Source organism: Schistocerca piceifrons, chromosome 1 (assembly GCF_021461385.2).
Source record: "Schistocerca piceifrons isolate TAMUIC-IGC-003096 chromosome 1, iqSchPice1.1, whole genome shotgun sequence".
Taxonomy (NCBI): domain Eukaryota; kingdom Metazoa; phylum Arthropoda; class Insecta; order Orthoptera; family Acrididae; genus Schistocerca; species Schistocerca piceifrons.
In genome coordinates, this window is record NC_060138.1 from 519,717,203 (window position 1) to 519,743,346 (window position 26,144).

The window sequence follows — 26,144 nt, forward strand, 5'->3', positions numbered from 1 at the left end:
ACTGCAGGTTCCATGGATTCATGAGGTTGTCACCATACCGGTACAAGTCCATCCTCTCGATACAATTTGAAACGAGACTCATCCGGCCAGGTAACATGTATCCATTCATCAACAGCCCAATGTCGGAGTTGACAGGCCCAGGCGAGGCGTAAAGCTTTCCGTCGTGCAGTCATCAAGGGTACACGACTGGGCTTTCGTTCAAAGGTTCGCACGCTGACACTTGTTGATGGCCAAGTATTGAAATCTGCAACAATTTGCGTAAGGGTTGCACTTCTGTCACGTTGAACGATTCTCTTCAGTGGTCGTCGGTCCGTTCTTGCAGGTTCTTGTTCCGGCGGCAGTTATGTCGGACCTGCGATATTTTACCGGATTCCTGATATTGACGGTACTCTCGTGAAGTGCTCGTAAGTGAAAATCCTCAATTCATCGTTACCTCTGAGATGCTGTGTACCATCGCTGGTGAGCCGACTGTAACACCACTTTCACACTCACTTAAATCTTCATATCCCGCCAAAGTAGCAGCAGTAACCAATCTAACAACTGCGCCAGGCACTTATTGTCTTATACAGGCGTTGTCGACCGCAGCGCTCTATTCTGCCTGTTTACATTTCTCTGTATTTGAATATGCGTACCTATACCAGTTTCTTTGGCGCTTCAGTGTATATGGTGAATGGATTTCCTGTTGCAGAGCGTGTTGTTACAAGTTTGATGTAACCTTAGACTTCGAAACGAAGAAATATAACATGGGACAATTTCTTCACAACCAAACATCTTCAGAGCAGCTGAAGCGGGAGAACCGCACTGAAGAAAACCGAAAAGAAGATCCTCCATCAGCGAAGTCCACTGTCGTATCTTTTCATGATCCTATTTTATACAAATCTGGTGACAACAGTTATTTCTTATCAAGGGGAAACCAGGAAACTGTACTTCTATTGAGCACAATGCTCCAATCGGTTGCAGTGGACGAACAAGCACAGAAGAAACTCCCTTGAACTGTAATCTTCTAGAATTCCACTATATTTGGAGTTGGTGTTCTGGACTAGAAGTCTCGTCTGTACACAGTCAGGTTTGTGTGCCGCAGATGGCATATGGACGTGTTTTTCAACGTCCTATATCTTGCTGGAATCAATCGCCTGGACCCTTTGCGGACAGACAACAGGAGAAAAAGTTATCTGGCGAATGTTTCTCTTCAGATCAGCAGAAGAACCCTCCTCTGTGTATGTACAATCAAGAAAGGACCTGTTCATACGTTCCTTGCCACCACTGAAATATGTAAGGAAGACCTGCCAGATAGGAGTATGCAAAAATTCGAACAAACCTGAAACCCCGTTCGTACAGTGCCAGAAATTCGTATTTGGTCCATGTGCTTGAAGTTTTCAGTAAGTGTGTGCAAAGTGATCCGGCAAAGGTGGTTGATTGAAAACATGTCAAAGACAGAAAAAAATGTTATTTTCTCGTTATTGCTACGGTAATTTGTGTCCATTTTTCTTAATTTTTTTGTACTAAATATATGTTTATCACCTGTTTTGTCTTTGACTGAGTACAAGCCACACAAATAAAAATGTTATTCTATCATTATATGTTTATTTGCATCTGTATTGTAATGTATTCTTTCCATCCATCTTTCTTAATTAAATATACTTTCTGTAGAAATTTTAAGTATAACACATTTGTACGATAAATATAATGCACTGCTGACCTAAAAAGACACCGTAACGAAGTAACTTAAGAAGTAAAACTGAAGACAAAGAAGAAAACCTTCACCATTCATAGTGACCGGTATTGGTCCTTATGGGTAGTTCACTAATGTCAGTCCTCTTAGTGTTAAGCAAGTGTAATAAGAAGTAGTGAGAAAGCTGCCATGAAGTACTGGATTAGCAGCCTCAGGCTGCTAGCCACACAGTGAAGACATGCGGGTCAGAATAAACATGCACATCAAGGGACTGCAAGAGAAGGCTGGTCACACCCAATAGAAAACTGCACCATGGAACGGTAATAACCATAGTAGACAGATAAATGTCACCACATTTCCTGCTGTTATAGACGTCATAACTAGGTGCCAGGCCTTAATGAAACAAAGGCACCTCGAAGGGATATAAATTTGCCTAAACTTTTAGGCAGAAGCATTCTCATCGTCGGAATACAGTCGCACTACCATCACGCCAGGCCGACGCCGGATATTGAGATTACTGCTCATCGATAGAAGGAGCCATGAGTTCAAGACAAGGCTGCGCGTGTCACTGCCAGCATTAAGTTTGTCACGGGACTTTGGTCCACAGCACCAGCCACCATCCAATTCCTGCCAGAGAGCAGCGGGTTGGATCCCACACACAGCAGTATCCGTATCACTGAAGTGAATGTGTATGAAGTCGAGAGGACATTCCGGGCGCCATCGCCAACGGACAATGGAGAAGAAGCACATCGCTGACGTCCGAACCGTGGCCTACAGAGGACGCTGGCATCAGTGGGCCTGCCGTCAGCTACGCAGGGAACCTACAATGCGTTCTCTCCTGTGTGTGAAAACTGCCATCTATACTTCACCACTGGCCACGATCGACAAAGAAGAGCAGGTTTTGCTATGGTGACGCGTGTACCAAGATTGAATGAAGCCTTATTTATTGTTCTACTAGGCCTTTCGTCCCATCATGGTAACCATTCACCATCCCGACTGCCACTGAACTTTTCAGAGTGATGTCAGAAGTTGGATCTTCGAGCCCATCACCACACTGTTTGGTGATAGCACACCATGGCTACAACTCCCATCCAAGGTTGAAGAAGATAATTCGATGAATGCAGGTAAGAGAAAGTCAGTAGGTTTTACCGTCGGCTGAGTGGCACTTGCAAGTTCAGTAGGTGGCAGGTGAACTCGGACGGTATTCTGAGCAGGTATATGAGTGTTAGTTTTCACCCGGTTGATGTGTTCGATAGGGCAACGTAGCTGTGGCTCTTTTTCTACTGGTATAAGCTGTTCACCGTTAGTCTTGCTTGAAGAAGAAACATTAAGTTTGGGCGTTGTTTCGATGTGTAGTAGTGATTATGAGCGGCTGCTCAGTGGAAGTAGCTAGGTGAGAGTAGGAAGTTACATCATGGTGTTACTGCTAAGTGTTCTCATGATTTGATTTTGTTTCGTGCAGAGAAAGGAACAAGGCTCAGTATGTCAGCATGTAAGATAGTGAGGAGTTAGTATAGCGGTAGGCTGAAGTGGTTTTTTCTCGTCTGTGATTGCGTAGTAAACTGATAAGAGGTAATCGTGTCATGGTCAGTACTACAGGAAACAGGGTTTTCGATACTACAAGGGACTGCCACAGAGGATGTATTGAGAATTGTAAGAGGCCTTGTACGTAAGTTACTAGCAGAGAAGGTAGAGTGGTCTAAGAGATTACAGATACTTCATACTTAGATGAAGGAAATAGCTTATCACCATACTCCATGCTATAGGGAGAAGTTGTGTAGAGAGCACGAGGGCTGGATGATGGAAGAGGAGATCTGAGGAATACGATAATTATGGAGAGAATGAAAAGAAGGGAAAAAGAGGAAGCAGAGAAAAGGGAGGAAGGGAAACCTGAAAGGAGAGTTACAGGCTGGCGGATAGTTTACTTATTCCTGCAGTTGAATCTGTCCTGGAAGATTAAATTACTTGTAAATGGTGTCAGAATCCACGTGCCTGACGATTTACCTGAGGGTTGGGGTTGGGTTGTTTGGGGAAGACGATCAGACAGCAACGTCATCGGTCTCATCGGATTAGGGAAGGACTGGGAAGGAATTCGACCGTGCCCTTTCAAAGGAACTATCCCGGCATTTGCCTGGAGCAATTTAGGGAAATCACGGAAAACCTAAATCAGGATGGCCAGAAGCGATTTACGTGAGGCAAAGGAAAATTACGTTGTTGAAATCAAGAGGAATAATGTAGAAGTACTACCTCCGATATCCTGTGTAACTGTTGTGTCTAAGGTATCAGAATGAGTGTGGGTTGTATCAAAGTGATTAACTGTGGGTATGGCAACATGAGTGATTAAAGTGAAGTAGTGTCTGCGTCGTTGGATGAAAATGGGAGTTGCGTTGGAGCCAGGCAGCCGTGTATGTGACGGTAATGTTTGCGTCGTGCAGAGTGGAACTGCACACGATATTGCTGTTTTAGATAATTTTGGATTGAATGTACAATGAGATCATGCCACTTTGTTGCAGGGTGCAATGATCAAAAGGAAGAGGAGACGAGTTCTTAGAGTGTATGACCTGATTGAAGGGGCTGAATCTGTTAAAGAGTGTGCCCCAAAGACTCAGGGTGTAGCACAAATGCAAGTACTGGGTCACAACCTTGCAGGACAAGCTACTGACGTGCGTAGCGAGCTATTACAAGGGAATCGGATGTACACATCAAGTATGAAGCGGGCGAAGGGTACACTGTGAGCCTGAAAGTATACATTCCGACTGGACGTCATGCCAAAGTTAACTTCTGGGGCTAAAAGCTGTTGCCAGGGTAGAGCTCTCACGAGGCGTGCCTATTATACAAGACAAACAGTGGAACCGTGACCAATAACACTAAGGAGTAATTCACAAAGTATAGAGCCACCAGGCACCGGGAAGCTGTATTGGGTGAGCAGGAGTGCCAAGTATTTGGAGGAGAGTTCAGTCTGTAATGAGGGCTACGATAGGGGGATTAAGTGGGATTACTTGTTGGAATGTTGCGGAGTGTAGTGGCGTATGTGGATTTCACGTAAGAATAGGTTCTGGATTATGTTATCTCGGGAAGCATAAGGAGAACAGCTGTTGCAAGGACGAAGATCCCTGAACAAAGGGCAAAAAAACCACCGGACAGACAGATGAGGTGCGAGGCAAAGAGTTTAGTGAAGGTATGTCGTTTAAATTGATATGTTAAGGGTAATTTGTTAAGAAAGGAAGTAATTTTATTTTGTGAGTGTGGAATGGAGAGCTAGAAGTTGTGTGTGCATAGCAAGAGAACAAGCTTTGCAGTTAAATATCTTTCGCAATAGTTGTGTTAATGAGCTGGGCAAGCGACCCGTGAGAAATGTTGTGGGATTATGCAGTAAGAGTAAAAGATGATAAATAAGTTAATGGAGATTTTCCAGATTAATATAGTAGTTGTACAGTAGTTAAGAATACTCCATGTAGTAGTAAATTTTTTTTTTGGGGGGGGGGGGGGGAGGGCAGTGTGGCGTCGCTACCTGGTCTTCAAAAATGGTTCATATGGCTCTAAGCACTATGGGACTTAACATCTGAGGTCATCAGTCCCCTAGACTTAGAACTATTTAAACCTAACTAACCTAAGGACATCACACACATCCATTCACGAGGCAGGATTCGAACCTGCGACTGTAGCAGCAGCTCGGTTCCGGACTGAGACGCCTAGGACCACTCGGCCACAGCGGCCGGCACCCTGTTTTTAGCAAAAATAATAAGAAGTGAGAAAATAGTAGTGAAGTATTGCATTAGCAGCTGCAGGCTGGTAGCCATAGTGTGGTGACTGGACAAACGTGTATGCAAGGGGATTACGAGGTGAGGCAAGTCTTGCGCAGCAGGCTGGTTGATGGCACCACATCAGGCCATATCTCTCATTATGAGCGACGTGAATAGGTGCCAGCGTTTAGTGAAACAAATGCTCCTCGGAGTGACAGTGAGACAGCTGGGAAACGCCTTCAGCAGCCTTGGGTTCGAGACAGGGTTATGTCCGTCGCTGCCAGCACTAACTTTCTCACGGGACTTAGTGCCACAGCGTTGCCAATCTGCCGTTTGTACATGCTGGAATTCCCTTCCTTGGTCTTAGTGGCAGGTTGATGTTGGTTGATTCAGAGGAGGGGGCCAAACAAGGAGGTCATCGGTCCCATCGGATTAGGGATGGAAGTCGGCCGTTCCCTTTCAAAGGAACCATCCACGCATTTGCCTGAAGCGATTTAGGAAAATCGCGAAAAACCTAAATCAGGATGGCTGCACGCGTGTTTGAACCTTCGCCCTCCAGAATGCAAGTCCATTGTGCTAACCACTGAGCCACCTCGCTCGGTAGGTCTTAGTACCACAATGACAGGCACAGTCCGACTCCTGCAAGAGAACAGAGGCTCAAATTCCCCGCACTGCGAACTCCTCGTCGCCTCAAGGAACATGTGTAGAGCGAGGTCCCGTTCCAAACGCCATAGTTGATGTACACTCCTGGAAATGGAAAAAAGAACACATTGACACCGGTGTGTCAGACCCACCATACTTGCTCCGGACACTGCTAGAGGGCTGTACAAGCAATGATCACACGCACGGCACAGCAGACACACCAGGAACCGCGGTGTTGGCCGTCGAATGGCGCTAGCTGCGCAGCATTTGTGCACCGCCGCCGTCAGTGTCAGCCAGTTTGCCGTGGCATACGGAGCTCCATCGCAGTCTTTAACACTGGTAGCATGCCGCGACAGCGTGGACGTGAACCGTATGTGCAGTTGACGGACTTTGAGCGAGGGCGTATAGTGGGCATGCGGGAGGCCGGGTGGACGTACCGCCGAATTGCTCAACACGTGGGGCGTGAGGTCTCCACAGTACATCGATGTTGTCGCCAGTGGTCGGCGGAAGGTGCACGTGCCCGTCGACCTGGGACCGGACCGCAGCGACGCACGGATGCACGCGAAGACCGTAGGATCCTACGCAGTGCCGTAGGGGACCGCACCGCCACTTCCCAGCAAATTAGGGACACTGTTGCTCCTGGGGTATCGGCGAAGACCATTCGCAACCGTCTCCATGAAGCTGGGCTACGGTCCCGCACACCGTTAGGCCGTCTTCCGCTCACGCCCCAACATCGTGCAGCCCGCCTCCAGTGGTGTCGCGACAGCCATGAATGGAGCGACGAATGGAGACGTGTCGTCTTCAGCGATGAGAGTCGCTTCTGCCTTGGTGCCAATGATGGTCGTATGCGTGTTTGGCGCCGTGCAGGTGAGCGCCACAATCAGCACTGCATACGACCGAGGCACACAGGGCCAACACCCGGCATCATGGTGCGGGGAGCGATCTCCTACACTGGCCGTACACCACTGGTGATCGTCGAGGGGACACTGAATAGTGCACGGTACATCCAAACCGTCATCGAACCCATCGTTCTACCATTCCTAGACCGGGAAGGGAACTTGCTGTTCCAACAGGACAATGCACGTCCGCATGTATCCCGTGCCACCCAATGTGCTCTAGAAGGTGTAAGTCAACTACCCTGGCCAGCAAGATCTCCGGATCTGTCCCCCATTGAGCATGTTTGGGACTGGATGAAGCGTCGTCTCACGCGGTCTGCACGTCCAGCACGAACGCTGGTCCAACTGAGGCGCCAGGTGGAAATGGCATGGCAAGCCGTTCCACAGGACTACATCCAGCATCTCTACGATCGTCTCCATGGGAGAATAGCAGCCTGCATTGCTGCGAAAGGTGGATATACACTGTACTAGTGCCGACATTGTGCATGCTCTGTTGCCTGTGTCTATGTGCCTGTGGTTCTGTCAGCGTGATCATGTGATGTATCTGACCCCAGGAATGTGTCAATAAAGTTTCCCCTTCCTGGGACAATGAATTCACGGTGTTCTTATTTCAATTTCCAGGAGTGTATATGTAGCACGCCACTGACACTGCGACCATGGTCTACAGCGGCCACTGGCCACCCCATGGACCTGACTTGCCGTCAGCAATGCAGGGCGCCTACGCAGCATCTTCTTAAGAGGACAGAAGACGCCGCCCGTACTTCAGCACTTGGTGGGATCACGAAAGTGAGGTGAGTTCTGTCTTTCCGACCCAGGACAGGCGATGTGTCGAGGTTGAATAAAGACTTTTTTATTGTCGGCTGTGCTTCCAGTGGGCCTCATACCCATCATCACCACCACTCACCCCTTGGTGTGTGACTGCACTTTTCAGTCTGCAGAATTCATGAATGATGAAGCAAATACTCCATCTCTTATACACAGAGAAGTTTTCCCAAATAGCCCTAAGGCTCCAGCTAAATACTTTATTATTAGGAATTTGTTCACAGCGAGCAACAAGAAAAATAATGTTTTTTTTTCTATTCAAAAGATTGCCGACCTCTTAAAATTAAAAACTTTTGTTGTTCAGATCTCGAAAACAGTATAAGTAAATGTATATGAGCTTGTTCGTTACTTGCTCAAAACGCTGAAGCCTAGATAATTTCGGATTTTCTAAACCTTCCTCTACAGAGATTGGAAAATGTACATTAGATAAAAAAATCAGCGAAGGAAATTGGTAAAGTAGCACTTTCAAATGGCACGATACCTCAGTACATTAAAGGTTACTAACTAATATAAAGAACTAACTTACTATTCATATCAAACCACTTAGTTGTTCATATCAATTTTACCAATCTAACGATGTAGCTGGCCACGCAGTATTAACCACAAAACTTAGGTATCACGCCGAAAACGCGTTACAGGAGAATTTTCTTTTGGGCAAAGCTCTACCAACACATACTACTGGAGTTAAATTATTTGGCATAAATTCTGTAATGATGAAACAAATCCCTGAATGGTATGATTAAGGTCTTTATAAGTTATTAAAAATATTGCCACAATCGGTTTTAGTAGACATTACATCATCCAGAAGCAATCCCATGCAGCAAGAAAACACCCCTAGTAATCTGAATGCTCTTACTGAGGTCATCTAAATATTAGCTTCGTAGCATCTAGGGCAATAAATAAGTGTGCATTGAAATGAACTTCCTGACAAAAAAAAAATCGAAAGTCGAGAAGGAAGAGAAATGAAACTTTCAGAGTTGAGGGGACATATGATGTTATTTCGGTGATTACGATATCACTATAATGGTATACTATAATGTGAAAATCTCAAGAGGTTGTCAGAAGTGGTCCACCGGGACATAAGATCACTCTCACCTTTGAATGCCTCACAAATAGAGGTACAAAGCGATTCGACTAGATGGCAAAATGGAAATCCACTTTGAGGCCGCGTTCAAACTTTGTCGAGTGATGACAACACTGTTCTCACGAGTACGTGACCTCTCGTTGTCCTTTACGTCATACAACATCAAAAGCTGCTCTGGTCCCTTATACACACTATCAAGCCTGGTAACAACACTAAACATGAGCACCACTAATGCAGTCTGGTTGCTTTAACAGAGAACTCCAATCTACATTATTTATGTACCTGTAGATACTATATAAATGTACAAATTACACCGACGTCCTACCATGTCTTCTACGTGCTTCACTTTTTTATCTGTCACTTAACAGTTTGATCACACAATAAGTGTACATACAGCTTCTCTTTTGCATATTGAAATCAGAGGTTATCTCGAAGAAATATACCAACACGTATCTTTCAGCTGAGGAACGAAGTGCGTGCTTTCTTTTTGAAACACGAATTTGATTTGAATGGAAGATTATTTCAAAGAAACTGGTAGTTTCAGGCTGCTTATTTAAGTCACATTTTTACAAAGATTTAACCTTCGAGGCAAAAAGTATATACATTTCTCGCGAAAATATTCTTTCAAAAAAAATACAGTTGTGCCTAATCTGTATGAGCTGCAATAGGTTCATTGCTTCCCAACACTAAAAGGCTTCTCAGAAGAGGCAAAAACTGAAATAGGAGAGACAACTATTAAAGGCGCCATTCAGCACATGAATAATTTAGTGGCGCTCTTAATCATAACTTTGCAGAGGAGCGATGGATTAAGTATCAAAATGAAATGTCAATTGAGAACCCATATTTTTTCAATTGAAGTCAGTGTCAGCAGAGAAGTACGAAACATTTATCGGACTGACATCTGATCCATTTCTGGAAGAAGAATTTAAATTAATGCCATTAGAGGAATTGTGGCGCAGTTTTAAAGATGAATATCCTCCATATCACAAAATGCCGTGTTGGTGCTTTGCCTGATGCTACATGAAGAACGTTCCAGGAGGAATTGTCAGTATTTGGGGATATGACAGCAATGGCTGTTTGAAGCAAAAAAAAGTCTAGTAAAGTAAGGTCTAATATGTATACCTTAAGAGCTAAGAGCTCTTCTTCATCTTCGATATTGTGAAAGAGACCTCTACTGCAGGCTCTTTGTTTGGCATATTTTGGGAGGAGATAGTATAGACCAAAAAAAAAAAAAAAAAGGTTTAGAAAACATGGGCTCCAAAACGCGTAGCTAATGAACTAAGAGCACTTGTTCATCTTCACCCCTGGAGATACATTCTTCTTCTAAACAAATGCTCATAACTTATACGGTATGCATTTTAGAGCCCATTTTTTCTACGTAATTTTTTCTTGTTTTGATCCATATTACCTCCTTCCCAAACAGTGAAAGCAAAGAGCTTGCAGTAGAAGAGATTTGTTTCAGGGTGTCGAAGGCGAAAAAGTGCTGATAACTTGTAACTTTTGTTTTTTAGGGCTATGTTTACTAGATATGAAAGCTCTCATACTCCTCAGTATTGATCTTTCATCCTGGGATAACCTGTGTGCAGAGTGAATCATCTGAAACATGCACCGCAGATATTGCAGAAATGTAAAGTGCTATTCATGTGCTGTTTTCATAGAAGCCAATCAACCAATTGTAACAATATTTGGAAAGTGTATACACATTTTGAAATGGAATAATGCCTACTAATACTAACAAACTAAACGTATGGTACATTAGAATGTCAGTGGTGTTCGTTGCAAACTTATAGTGCGAGTCGCTTACGAGATATATTAATTTGAAAAATTTCCACACGTACAATTGTTTGTGCCATTTTACTTGCGTAATTGTTAGGTATATTGTTATTATGTTTGCTTACAGTGTGCTTGTGTGTTCCTTGACTGCATTGCGACTTGCTAGTCAGTTAGTTTGCGATAGTTCAAGCAGCAAGTCGTGACTGGAAGACGGGATTTACCAATGCAGAAAAAGACGTCATGCTTATGGTGCGTGAGGAGCGTAGGAAGAATGCAGTTCGTTCTTGTACTATGTGTGTGGTAAGATATTCCAATGGACGTCAATAGTCTAGGCAATTATTTATTATCTTCAGACATTACGTAAAAGTGATGGCCTAAAACCTAGACAAAGTAGCAGATGAAAACAAGTGACGACAGAAGAGGGGGAAATTAATGTTGTTGCTGCTGTTGCAGTTGACCTGCTTGTTAGATCCCGCGCAATCGCAAGAGGAAGTGGCATAAATAAGGCAAGTGTCCTATGCATTCTCCATCGATACAAGTTCCATCCCTAACTCATATATCTACTTCAAGAGCTGCATGAAAACGTCTGTGAGAACCGTGTTAACTTCTGTACATGGGCGTTAAGACAGTATACTCCAGACATATTATGTATCTTGTTTAATAATGAAGTCACATTTAGCAGTAAACCGCCGAAACATGCACTATTAATCTGTTGACGATTCTCGCTGTCTACGTCAGGTAGAACATCATCATCCGTAAAGGTGTGGAGTGGGATAATAAACCATCAGTTCATAGGCCCGTTTTTCATAGACGGAACACTGAATAGGCGTAGGTATCGCAGCCGTCTGAAGAAATGATGTTTCACAGATGCTAGAAGACCTTCCTCTGCAGATGAGTTGAAACTGTGGTATCAACATGATGGGTGTCCAGTCCATAGTGCGCAAAGTACTACAACATGTCTTCACGAATTGTTTCCAAATCATTGGAATGGACGCAGAGGACCTGTACCTTGGACAGCCCATTCCCCGGATTTGACGCCTGTAAACGTTTTTCTGTAGGGAAAGCTGAAAGACGCTGTCTACAGGGACATACCAACTACATTTGATGATATGCTACGACGTATTACTGCAGCCTGATCGGACGCCTCCGCTGAAATGCTAGCACTTGTGCAGCAGTCGTTCCATACCAAACTGGAAGCGTGTACTGCCGCTGCCGGTGGTTATTTTGAACACAAACTGTGATGGTCGATTGTCTCAGCACTGATCAGAATCTTCATAACAAATGTGTGCGCTTTTGTTGTTCTTTAGTGTGTGCTAAAACAGGTACAGGAGCAGTGTCGGTGCGGGAACTTTTCAGAATTTCCTAAACGACTCGCACTAGAATCCTGAAAGAAACCCACTGGCATTCTGTTTTACCCTACTTTTAATCTGTTAATGTCAATCGGCACTGATACATTTTTCACAATACATTAAAAAAAGTGTATGTTTTCACAGAAAAATACTCTTTAAGTATTTCTACAAGCTGGTGATTTGTTAACAATACGAGTCCCTGATTACCAATCCAGTCTGTGAAAACTGCAAATAGCACATTCATAGGACATTCCATTTCCGCAATAACTGCAGTGCTAGTTGCGTTTCACCCTGTACATTCAAAAAACGGTCTCAACTTATATGCCGACAAAAATGAGTACGAAACTGCTTGATGGCGAACCTGTCATGGGAAATCAACTTTCAGCCATAACGCCTCATATTAAGCATAACTGCAAAAATAACAACCAGAACTACTGATCTTATTACAGTTTAAATTAGTGTAGTTACATTATTTTAATTTAAGTTAATTCAAGAATTTTCTGGTTTTAGTTTACTGTATGAGGGAACGTCCTTGCCGCAGTGGATACACCGGTTCCCGTGAGATCACCGAAGTTAAGCGCTGTCGGGCGTAGTCGGCACTTGGATGGGTGACCATCCAGGCCGCCATGAGCTGTTGCCATTTTTCGAGGTGTACTCAGCGTTGTGATGCCAATTGAGGAGCTACTCGACCGAATAGTAGCGGCTTCGGTCATGAATGCCATCATATCGACCGGGAGTGCGGTGTGCTGACCCCACGCCCCTCCTATCCACATTCTCCACTGAGGATGACTCGGCGGTCGGATGGACCCGGTAGGCCACTTGTGGCCTGAAGAGGGAGTGCTTCTTTTTTTAGTTTACTGTATGAAGAAAATGATTGTCGTTTGAAACAATTGTCACTTTTGTGACAGATAATCGATTTTCAGAGTGCTGCACGAAAAACTTACTGTAGAAACAAACAAAGATTTCCTCGTTAAAAAATAGCATGTAGACGTGTAGCATATGACAATGGTCCACTTCCAGTTGTTTGAATACTGCAGTAAACGCAAAGAAAGGTCAAAATATCTCCACAGACCGTGCAGTAGGGGAAAGAACACTGGAAGTAATGGGGGTTCCAGCCTGCACGACCACTGAGCGACAGGAGAGGTACCGTTCGATAGCTGGAACCTACGCAGAACAACATAACTCGTGTGACGTATAATCTACAGCTAGCGAGCCTGCAAACGATCATATTAACGGTTTATATCAATCATACCAATAGTTCGACGGACACAAACATCAAAGTCACAAAGTCAACTGTTTCTTCCTAAAGCACAGAATAAGAGATACGCAAATCACGCACAGCCAGGACGACGTCTTCTAAAACCAAATAGGGCCAAAAGTGTAGCTCAGGAGAGAACGTCAAATATGTGTAGATGTAAAATAAATAAAAGAGGTCACGTGCAAGTTAGGCACCGGTTGAAAGTTACTTGTTTCGAATTGTGTTAATGAGTGAAAAAGAATATGAAAGTGAATCTGAATCTGTATGTAGCTGAACAACAATTGATGGCAGGAAATTTCGAATGTGACAATGCACAGACAGATGTAACTGCAAGTATCTTAAGAAAACCATGCCCTTTCTGAAGCTTATTCTAATCACAAAATCTATGAACTTTGATAAAAGTAAACCGATTGCTTTGAAAATAAAGATGATCCCTGTGAAACTTAATTAAAGAAAGGACCTGTTTACACAAGTTGTCGTACCTGGGTGAAAATGCTCTCGTAGCTGCAGCGCGTCTCAATAACTGAGTTGCAAAATGTAACTGCAAGGATGCGCAGAGGTGCAATGCGTACTCTAAAAACACTGATATCATTCTTGGTTTACAATTCCTTTGATAATGGTTTTTAAATAACTGAAAATTAAATAATTCTTAAGATGTGGACGATGACACAAGTTTATTTGAACTCAATTACAGTTTCATTTCCTCAGATCTAATAACATTTAATGTAATTTCAAGAATACCTATACTTTGTCTGAAATCAACTAACAATAATCAAATAATTACAAAAATTGAACTAGCAAAAATTGAACTTTCTATGTATAATCCCTCCTTAAGCAAAATTCCAAAATCTAACTCTTACATCCATTTCTCTGTCTATGATCGATAAATCCCAACAAAAAAGGAAAGAAGGAAGATTCCTGATATGGATCTCTAACGGACCAGGAATTCTGCATCATCAAACTGCTGCCGCAATGAAAATAATTTTAATCATTACCTGTAATTCATTCTTCAGAATAACGTAATAACCAATTATATTTCTCTCCAGAATATATCTTCCACTAACTCATAATATAATTCCAAAAACCTAGGTTGTTTGTCCCTTGCTCCTACTACACAAGAAGTTGGTTGCTCAAATCTAGCACTAAAGCTCAACTGATCGTCTCTTGTCCTCTCCTCGCGATTAATAAATAAATCTGCAGCGCATCTCGCAGAGATCACTTCTGAACCATCTCTGTGCGGCGTAGCATTTCTGTCGAGGTTAGGAGCGCATATCTAAGCAATTCAAAAGGTACGAGCCCGATTTCAGATTTCCAGAACAAGAAAAATACCTAACACACACACACACACACACACACACACACACACACACACACACACACACACACACACACACACACATACATATCTTTCACTATCCCTCGGCCTCTCTGGCCAGAAATTGCAGGATAAGACTAGACTGCAAAATTGGCTAAAATATTTAAAACACAAAGTGCGTAAGTATACATAAAATATTGACATCCACAAATAGTACAAAAATATAACAGGCGTAGTAATTTACTGACTGTTTTCAACTGTCACGCACAGGCACATTAACTGTTCTTGACAAATTGACTTAAATCAATGTCCAAAGACGCATAAAGGGTTGATGACAAATACGTTTCAGTCATCGTGCGTAGGCGCACAAATAGTCCACAAACATTAGCGTGCTGAAAGCATCGGTAAGAAAACAAATGTGCTGAAGTCACAGTTTTTTACCCCATCGCAAAATCTATGCCGTCATTGTTGAATTGGATGTATTCGGTAAAAGTCGTCGTTAACTTGAGTATACCTAAAACACTATTAAAGAAAACTCGTCGAAAGGTGATCGAAGACTCAGTGCAAAAGTATTTACATCATTCTGCTGGTTTACTTGAGAAGAGACTAAGAGCAGACTCAGAGGTTCTAGTATTGATCCACAAATATTCCACTCATAACTCAGAGCCAAAGTCTCACAAAACGTTACTATAAAGTGTCACAGTAGTCTACATCTACATCTAGATCTATACTCTGCAAACAACCGTGAAGTCCATGGCAGAGGGTACGTCCCATTGAACCAGTTATTAGGGTTTCTTCCTCTTCCATTCACGTTGGGAGCGTCGGAAGGATAATTGTCTGAATACCTCTGTGCATGCGATAATTATCCTCATCTTATGCCGACGATCCTTATTTGAACGATACATAGGGGATTGTAGTATATTCCTGTCTTCAAGAGTCATCCAACTCAACTCCTTCAGTATCTCTGTGACGCTCTCCCCCGGATTGAACAAATTTATGACCACTCATGTTGCCCATATATGTATACGTCCAATATCCCCTGTTAATCCTGTTTGGTGTGGGCTCCACACGCATAACCAATATTCTAGGATGGGTCACTCGAGCGATTTGCAAACAATCTCCTTTTTAGACTGATTGCGCTTCCCCCAGTATTCTACCAATAGATTGAAGTTTGCCATATGCTTTACCCATAACTAATCATTTGTGATCGTTCCATTCGGTATCCCCACAGAGTAACGAAAATCTAGCATTTTTCTCCAAGTGTCTGCGAAATAATTGCATAAATCCAGTTGAACAAAAATATGGTTGTTGTAAAAATACGTCCATACATTGCACAAGTGTCTCATATTGTGGAAGAATATGCCTAAATATGCTTATGAAAATTCTGATTCAGCATAAGACATAATACGCAAACACTGTAACATGCAAGTAAATATATAAGCTAGAATAAAAGTGAAATATATGTGTGTTACCAAATGCCAACACAACAAATACCTAAAGTAGGTTTCCATAACACATAGAGTTTGTTGGTGGCATTTAAGACCAGTCCATAACATACAGCTAAAGTTGTCAAATCACCCTAAGGGTTACACATTAACATATACTTGAAATTCGTTATACAAGTGTTGCACAGTATTCCAGGTAAGAAAACTTGACAAAAACGTTGTATGCATAGAAGACATGAACTGAGAATAAAAATCATAGGACTGTCGTACAAATATCTGTCAAAATACAAGTTACAAAAGTAAAAGCTTCCTTGAGATTGTTTAACATACCGTGTAGAGCAATTATAAAACATATACTGTATCCTACAAAAATTTCTTGCACCTTCAACTATTCATAAGGAAAGCAGATGAAGGAAGTGAATAAAGGTTTGTGTACAAAATTATTGTTGTATTTCTCAAAAGAAATGCATTACATTAAAACGTCGGTCGTCAGTCCGTCACAACAGATAATGGAAGTGAATAATAGGCCACAGATTCTTATCCCAGCACGTGCTAACTAATCATTTTCATCCACAAAAAAAGAAAAAAAATACGTAGCATACTAAATATTCAAGATGAACGAAGTAATACCAAAACTCGCCTTATAACTGTACAGGAAAAGATAAAGAATAGTTGTGCTAAATGGTTAGTAAATGTATGTAAATTGTTAATCTGCGTTGAAGAAGTAAAAAATGTTGCAAATCTGTTAAACGAGGTATAATACTTGTGCTAAATTATTAGTAAAGGTATGTAAGTCTGTTGAGCCGAACTGAAGAAGTAAAAAAGTCATTAACATGTTAAACGAGAAAGACGCACTGTAATTACAAGCAAAACCAAACAGTTGCCAAGACAAGCACGTGAACGGAAGTGTCTATCTCATAAATAGCATTACCCATAGAGAACAACGATACAGCCCAAAAGTTCTCATCACAATGCGTCGAATACAGCAGCAATTTTCCCAACACATTTCGTCTCCTTTCTTAAGAAATCTCCTTCTCTAGACAGAATTCATTAAAACACAACAACTCAGAGGGTGCACTGCACATAACCCCTTACAGTTCCTAATCTCACTGTCAACCTCGTGAAATCTTAAAACATGTCTCGTCAAGTTCATAATCCATAAGTCCACAAAATCATCAACTTCATCATCATAAACTCATAATTACTTTCATCACGTACTATATATAAGTATTTTAATTATTTATTTATTCATACTCCGCCTGTTCCAAACGTGCGTACTGTTCACTTTTGCCACATACCGTCCAGTTGTTGCGTAATTCAGTGTGTCAGTCTCTAAGAAAACTATCATTACTTTAAGCAGTATCCGATGTTACCATCCAACACTCGTGGTTTTGTGCCATTATGCATCTTCTACTCGACTAATACTTGGTGCTTCTTTTCTTTTTAATGTAGTTTTGCCCAAATCTTTGTGTGACACATACCGCTAGAAAGTTTCATTATTAGTAACATTGTAACTTATATTTGTAACAGTAATGTACATTATATTAGCACAAACACATACTCCGATTTGTCTAGCACATAAAATGAAAGATATAGCGTACAAAGAAATGGTCAATCTCTTCCACCTCACATAAAGAACAAAAATTACGATCTACAAGCTCACAGGATGAACTGGCTTTATGACTTAACTTCTAGATATTTACAATAATCCACTCCTCAATGAGAAAATTACATGTATCACAACATGACCATGTTAAGAAATGTGTACTAACTACCAAAAACAGTAATGCCCAAAGAATTTCTCTACAAAATCTGTTACATTGGAAATGAGGTGTACAACGAGCGAGTTTTTTGTGCGCATTGTTTCCACTTCAGTCGTATTCAGGTGAACTGTTCCGTGAACACGGAATGACCCAGTGTAGATTAAGCAGAATTTTGGAATCTTGTTCTTTGATTTGCATGCTAATTGATGAGAACTAACTAACACCATCTAACGTATTCTGAAGTCATTGTTGCATCTCATATCCTGTAGCCGTTTTCTCTTCTCCACTAACTGGTTTACGTTTTTAGATCTATTTCAATGATTTCATGATGTCTTAAGAATTGTGACTTTGGGAAAGGTGCTGTTTTTCTAGTTTTGTCAGTCAGTAGTTTATTTTTCAGTACCAAATATGCAGAGAGTAAAGCTGAATCATTAAGTAAAGCATAAATGGTGTCTTGAAAGATTTTAATAGACCTTCCCATTCTGTGTGTTTTTTGTGACAGTACAGTCTGCATAATTTTCTTATTTCTGTCATGATTCTTTCAGAGATATTGGAAGACGCATGATACCGAGATATGAAACTTGGTTTTTTTTTGGACTTATCCAAAGAGCCGAATGAAATTGGGGTCAGTTGTCCGTCATAACTTTGTCGATATGTCCAACAACTCTTAAAAACTCATTGGTAAATGCTGCATAAACGGTTCTAGCAGTCACTTTTCGAAGTGGTGTAAAAGAGGCAAACTTTGATGTGACTTCTACTGCCACCAAGATACACGAAAACCTTGTCTGGCCATTGGAAGGACTCCATGCAGGTCCGTGGCTGCTAAATGACATAGTTAAACTGGAATGATGGGAGACAGATGAGCAAAATGTGAAGCTTTTGACACAGTTTACATTTGGACAGAATACGGCGGATGTGTGTTTTCATGTTGAGAAAATAGGATTTCTGACGAAGTATATAAAAACAATTTTCAGCTCCATAGTAAAGGTGAATGTACCAAACTAATGTGTTGACCAAATGTGGAATGCAAACAAGCAACATATCGCTGTCAGGTTTCGATCGTTTGAAGAGAATGTCGTTTGTAACCAAAAAATAATGTCGAGTTGTTTGTGTCTCACCAAAGCTATTTGATTTTCTTCCATATTCGACTTTTTCTTGCTCTTTCGTAATATCCTTTAAAGCAAAAGGGACATAATTTTCGAAAAGACTGAAAGTAGACTGACAATATTCTGTGGATGAACAGAACTATGAGTCACCAAGAGATTTTAAAAGGCTTCAGAAACAATATTCTCTTAGCCAGGAATGTGTATAACAGTGAAACGAAATTCCTGTAAATATAGTGCCCATCTCACCGAGCGATATTGAGAAACTTTGTTCCTCATAAGAAATTGTAGCACACGGTTGTCTGTGTATAATTTTATGTGTCTGCCAAATAAAAATTATCGAAATTTTGTAAACGCCCAAACGTCAGCTAATGTCTCAAATTGGGTAATTGAATAATTTCGTTTAGAGGCGAAAAGAGCAACTCATCAAATGTTTCTGTGATTTCCTTAATTACTTTCGTATCTAAAACAATTCTGAGAGAAGCATCATTTTTTGGAACAACGTCTAACAAACTTATGAGGGCTATTTACTGCTTCAGTTATGCCTTGCTAGAGCATAAATTCTGTTTCCTGTTTTACTTTATCTCTATAAAGGAACGAAATATTGTAATCTTTAGATGAATAGTATTGTGGGGTTTCACTTGAATTTCTTAAACAAAGCCGCACATAGTTCCAGGACCATTGTACAAAAAGGCAGACTTAATCGCCAGGACTACCTGAATAGCACGGATATGGCGGTGTAGGGATACTTTTCATATCAAATTAATTAAATTGGTCCATTAAATACCTCCCAAGATCGGTCCTAATTACGTAATTCATCGTACACATCGGTCCTAACAGACAACTACATTCATAGGGCTGCACAAGGACTGCCTAAAATCGGAATGCAGCTCAAAAATTGACGACACCATATAACTGTGTTATAGTGCTGGGAAAAAATTTCTCGATACCACTCGGAACTAATGTCAGGTGTACTAAAACTCAAGCACTCACCTACAAGCTGGCAGAAAAAAGGATGGCTGGAAGGTACTATCTTTATTTTTTTGTGGGATATATGTTCAACTGACGATATGCCGGTGTTGGACATAGAGGAGTATCATAAGTTTATTACGTGTAAGCATACAGCTCAGAACTGTATCAATCACTGAAGTCAGAAATCGCTACAGACGCCTGCTCGACACTCACCCTATAGCCCAGGTAATCGAAGCCAATATATGCAACCACAACTGATGGAAAACATACATTACTGTTCTAATTCCTGTTCGAAAATGTTATGAAAAAGCCAGCACTCGTAAGGAATGGGTCATAATGCAACAGATGTACTGGGGAGAATCATCGTCTCAACAGATTGCAGAGGGCTGATAGTTGAACGTGCATTCTCCTCCATTTGCAATAACAACTACAGAAATTCGAGGCCCTCTTACTTCCCCTCATCCGTCCCCTCCCTCCCTATCTACCACCATCCACCAATGGGCAGGATGGGGGAGGGGAGGGGATGTGGACAAGGGCTTTTACAAATGGACAATTGTTATCACCAACTGCTTCATGGTTTTTCTGCAGCCAACAGACATACCCTCGCGTTCTCTGGCCACACACGGCCTTCCGCCACACCCTGATGACGCTAACCGTACCCAGTCTTTCTTGAGGCGATGGCCAACACAAAAGGGAAATTTACTGGCCCTGCCACACACCCACAGCTATGTCAGGAGACTACACAAAATGGACCGTCCCCCACACTGCCGTTCTGCAACGGAGAACAACTGTATTTAAAGTCAACGCATCTCTTATAATCGAGCATCTATTAAAAAGGAGAACACAGCTGCGATGGTAATAAGTGTTCTCTTTCAACGAAAATAGGCACAATGCATTTCCTTTCAGTTTTGTGAACAATATCTGTATAGTTCGTACGTTCGACTGTAGGATACAGTTCGACCTACATATGTCCACCCTGCATAAAATTATTGGGGGGGGGGGGGATATCTTCCAGTATTTTTCTGCAAAAACTACCGATCACCACAGAATGTTCTCGTTATTTCGAAGCCGTCATCGGAAGAAAGAAAAGTCGATAATTTAAACTCTGGAGAAAAGAGTTCAATTTTAGGCAATTTCTGTCAGCCTTATGAACAAATTATATGACCTGAGAGCACCTATCACGTTCAAATAAGAGTCTGTAACTAAACTCTCATGCACATGTGTATTAGAAACATTTAACACACATAAGGAAATATAGTCTACCATGGCATTGGCTCACGTGTTGGAAAAAAAACAATCAATTTTCCTTTCTACAACAACATGCTATAGTTCAAGAGGATGTTGCTGTTTTGTACAGTATAGCAAGTACTGTCATAGTTATGCAAAGCTGTATCACAGAGCCTTTTACGAAACAAATCGTACTTGTAATAGAACTTCCTATAAGAAGTACTCTCTCTCTCTCTCTCTCTCTCTCTCTCTCTCTCTTGCGCTACATCGAAACCAATTACTGTCAGCTTACAGTTGACATTTTTACACCATAACTCTCCTAAACCAACATGTCTGTAAAGTTTCTAATCACACAGCAGATTCTTGAGTCTAGTTTTGTAAGCAATTTAATCACAATAGCCCGTTTCACGCACTCGACACACATGTTGGGAAAAAAACATTATCATTTCTGCGTTCCACAATGAGCTAAAATCCAGGTGGTGTCTACTTTATAATTAGAGGTTAGGAAGTATGAAGTAACACAGGACTTGCAGTAACACCTGATTTTTAAACATGCAATCATGACATTACTAATAAAAACGGTCATGATTCCATGAGAATAGATACAGCCGATTTCTACTAGTTCCATGCGCAAAATCGGCGTAGTTTTGAGAGAACTAACTGCATCGAAACTTTAACTATCTGTACCACTCCTTATAACAGTGTCATAATATTGAATTTTACCACATTTCTGTCTTGCAATATATCGGAAAAGCAAATACCATCTGCGTGTTGACATTGGGCATATTACAGATACCTGTGTCGCCCCACTGGAGCAAATGGCCTGCGTTGAAGTCACTTGCACGAGTAGTGACAAGTAGCACATAATCATTTTCCATTAAGGCTCTCTCCATCTCAACCAATTGGTATCAGTCAATCATTATGTGGTAATCAACGTCATATCAGTGGAAGGACAGAATGAGTAATACATTGCTGATAGGGGACAATGAATTGTAATACACAACACACTGATAACACGATCAATTTTAGCGATTTTACCAGTTTTCTATAATTTCAGCGAAGGGCAATGACACAGCAGAATGTTTCCCATTTTTTCCATAATCGCTAAATCACCCCTCCACTACTTTGAAAGTACCATACCCTAGACTCCGAATACAGCTGGATGACTGTGCAGTACATCCATACGACCATACACATCAAAGTATTCCAGTTGTACTGTAGTTTTAGTGCCAGCCAGTGACACAGTAGAATGATTCCCAATTTCTGTATAATTGCTAAATCACCCCTCTACTACTTTCCAGCTACAGTATACTAGATTGCGAATGCAGCTAGATGACTGTGTAGTACGTCCACTCGACTATATACACCAAAGAATGCCAGATAGCCTCTACATATTTCCAGCGCATCGATCATAGTGCAGAATTTACAATTACAAATGGCCATCTTTCCCTGTGAGGATGGGCGTCACAGAGTATTCTGGCATTCGTGGGGTAAAGCCTGAACTGACAGATCGCTCCCACATTGTTCCTGATCAATGCTCCCTGCAGCATTACTCTTACCCAAGGTACCCATCCAAAAGCAAAAGTTCTCTACATATGAATAGGAATAGAGGTGGGTAGCGCCTCTTATCGATGTATAGTATACATGAGAGTCTTGCGGTGATGTAACAGATGATTAAGAAGAAATATGTTGTTGATACATGATGGACCTCAAGACAGATGGAGTTTTAAACATTTCACGTAAATCAACTGTGCCATCATTTCTGAAGAAATATTCCACTGTCTGGAGACAGTACCGAGAAGGTACCAGCATGAGAGAAATGATCATAGAGCACAAACACAGTTACATGGTTCTGCACCTAAAAAGTGCAATATTATTAATAGCATACGATTTCTGAGCCGGTCGGAGTGGTCGTGGGTTCTAGGCGCTACAGTCTGGAACCGAGCGACCGCTACATTCGCAGGTTCGAACCCTGCCTCGGGCATGGATGTGTGTGATGTCTTAGTTAGTTAGGTTTAATTACTTCTAAGTTCTAGGCGAATGATGAGCTCAGAAGTTAAATCGCATAGTGCTCAGAGCCATTTGAAGCATTTGAACGATTTCTGAAGTATTGTTTTGTGGAATGCAACAATATTAATACTCTAGTGTAGGATATATTTTGTAAGTAGGCTGTTTAGGTTTTTTCATTGGTAACGCCACCTCTGTATGATAATCACTGGCTGTGCTGTGGGCAGTCTGTGTCTGCTTTGCATTGTTGTAATACTCGCCATTGTAGTGTTAGGCAGCTGGATGTGAACAGCGCGTAGCGTTGCGCAGTTGGAGGTGAGCCGCCAGCAGTGGTGAATGTGGGGAGAGAGATGGCGGAGATTTGTAATTTGTCATGAACTGATATATATATTAAGACTTGTGATGATATTAAGGTAAATACATTGTTTGTTCTCTATTAATATCTTTCATTTGCTAACTATCCCTATCAGTAGTTAGTGCCTTCCATAGTTTGAATCTTTTATTTAGCTGGCAGTAGTGGCGCTCGCTGTATTGCAGAAGCTTGAGCAGCGAAGATTTTTGTGAGGTAAGTGATTTGTGAGAGGTATAGTTTAATGTTAGTCAGGGCCATTCTTTTGCAGGGATCTTTGATAGTCAGATTGCGTTGCGCTAAAAATATTGTGTGTCAGTTTAAGCACAGTCGTGCATAAATAGTACAAAAGGGGAAGTTTCATATGGCGACCCTTAGCCGAGGATACCTCACTGAAATCTTCTGATTTTTTTTTCTTGTAGTTTGTGTAATTAGTGTAGATTTTGTTTATTGCTAGCGCGTAATTGTAGAGAAAATCTCCTTTGTAGTTGCAGTCTTTCATTATTGTACAGTAAAACAGTTGTGGCATGCATATAGATTTGCACCAAGTATTTCACAGCTGCAATTAACTAGATATTATTTTCAGTGTTATGTTAATGTGTTCTCTTATTTTTGCTCTTCAAATTGTGCTTTTCTGTGTTGTCGTGTGAAATATTGTGACAATAATGGCGTGTGAAAAACGTAATACTAGGCTCCAAAGTAAACTGAGAAATGACAGTGAAGATGAAAGCAGTGTGTTAGCGCCGCAGAGTAATGAATTAACAGACATTCAAAGTAGTAATTTGGTAACTGTGCATAGGGAAATGGAGCGGGCGGCAAACAATGGCGTGGACAGTGAAACAATTTGTGAAGAGGGACGCATTATCGAACGATCGGTCGGCAACAGCTCGCCTCAGGAATCCGAAATGACAGGAAACAATCTCGCAAATACTGTAGATTCAGGTTTTGGTTCCTCACCGTTTTCTCAAATAAGTCAAGACACATTTTCTGCTTGTCAAAATGTGAATGTTGCCGGTGCAAATTCACTGCCGAAAAGCACTGAGGAACATGTTCCAGACACCAGTGCATTGTTATTACAATTAATACAGCAAATGGGACAAACACAGCAAAAGCTTCAAAAGTTAGACACAATGGAACAAAATCTTCGAAAGTTAGACACAGTGGAACAAAATCTCAAAAAGTTAGACACAGTGGAACAAAATCTCAAAAAGTTAGACACAGTGGAACAAAATCTCAAAAAGTTAGACACAGTGGAACAAAATCTCAAAAAGTTAGACTCATTGGAACAAACTCTTGAACAAACACGTGAAGACTTAACTACTGAGTTACATAACATTGAATCGAAATGTCAAAAAGTCTGTAATGACGTAAAAACACAAATTTGTGAGCATTTTCAACCTATTTTTTCGCGGCATGAAAATGCATTACAGAATCACGAAGCAGCCATAAAAGAACTGCAAATTATTGTTCATGAAAATCATGAGACCTTGCAAGCTAAATTTGACTCAGTTGCATCTACCGATTCGGTTACGCAACTTGCAAAAACTCAGGATAACTTAAAGGACACAGTAGATTCGATTTCAACACAAATGGACACTCTGAAACTTGGTTCAGAAAAACACACTGAGGAAATGTGTTCATTATCAGAGAAAGTAGTTCAACTTTCGGATCAGCTAAATAATTTATCTACGAAGGTAGATGATAATCTGAATGACGCAAAACCGGTAGTCTTTAATGACACAGAACAGAGTGAACAAATTAGGAAACTGAAACAAAATCTGAATCAAATTGATACGCAACACCAGAGAGAAATCCGGGAAGTACAAGATCAGCTGACACAGGTAATACAAGAATTACGTATTTCAGAAGACACTCGCGCTGCAACACGGGAAGAGGAACTTAGAAATACGCAAAAGCCACAAAATAATAACACAGGGCATTTCGGTAATTATGAAAGAAATTGGCAAGGTACACCGAATTTTGAGATGGAACCGCCGACACGACGTAACTATGACCGAGATGCTACTCGCAGACACGATGATTTTGACTATAAGCTGTTCATTACTACACGTAAATTCAAAACGTTTAAGAATTCTGCCAACGACATTCATCCACAAGCGTGGCTCCATCAATTCTCTCATTGTTTCCCTCCCAACTGGTCATTGGAGCACAGGTTAGAATTTATGTGTGGCTACTTAGAGAATGAACCAGGTGTAAGAATGCGACCGGTCATTCACGATTGTCACAGTGAAGGAGATTTTTATCATGCCTTCCTCTCAGCGTATTGGTCTCAAGCTACACAAGACCGTGTAAAACATAGCATCATGATGATGAAACACTTTGAACAATCTGAATTTTCCAGTCTTGTCAAATATTTTGAAGACATGTTGCATAAGAATCAATATCTATCAAACCCATACAGCCCCTCAGAACTCATCCGTATTTGCTTACTCAAATTGCCTGAACATTTACGACATATTATTTTAGCAGGACGCTGCAAAGATGACATTGAAGCATTTCAGGGTCTGTTACAAGAACTGGAAATTGACACTGACAATCGGGGAACGCGGAAACAGGAGCACAACAATTACAGGTCACATCTGTCACAATTCCACGATGAAAGAAATAATAACTGGACACGACAAGGCTATTCTCACAACACATATCGTGACCAAAACAGACACCACCCGTATGACAACCGTTGGCAGAGTAGTAATAATTACA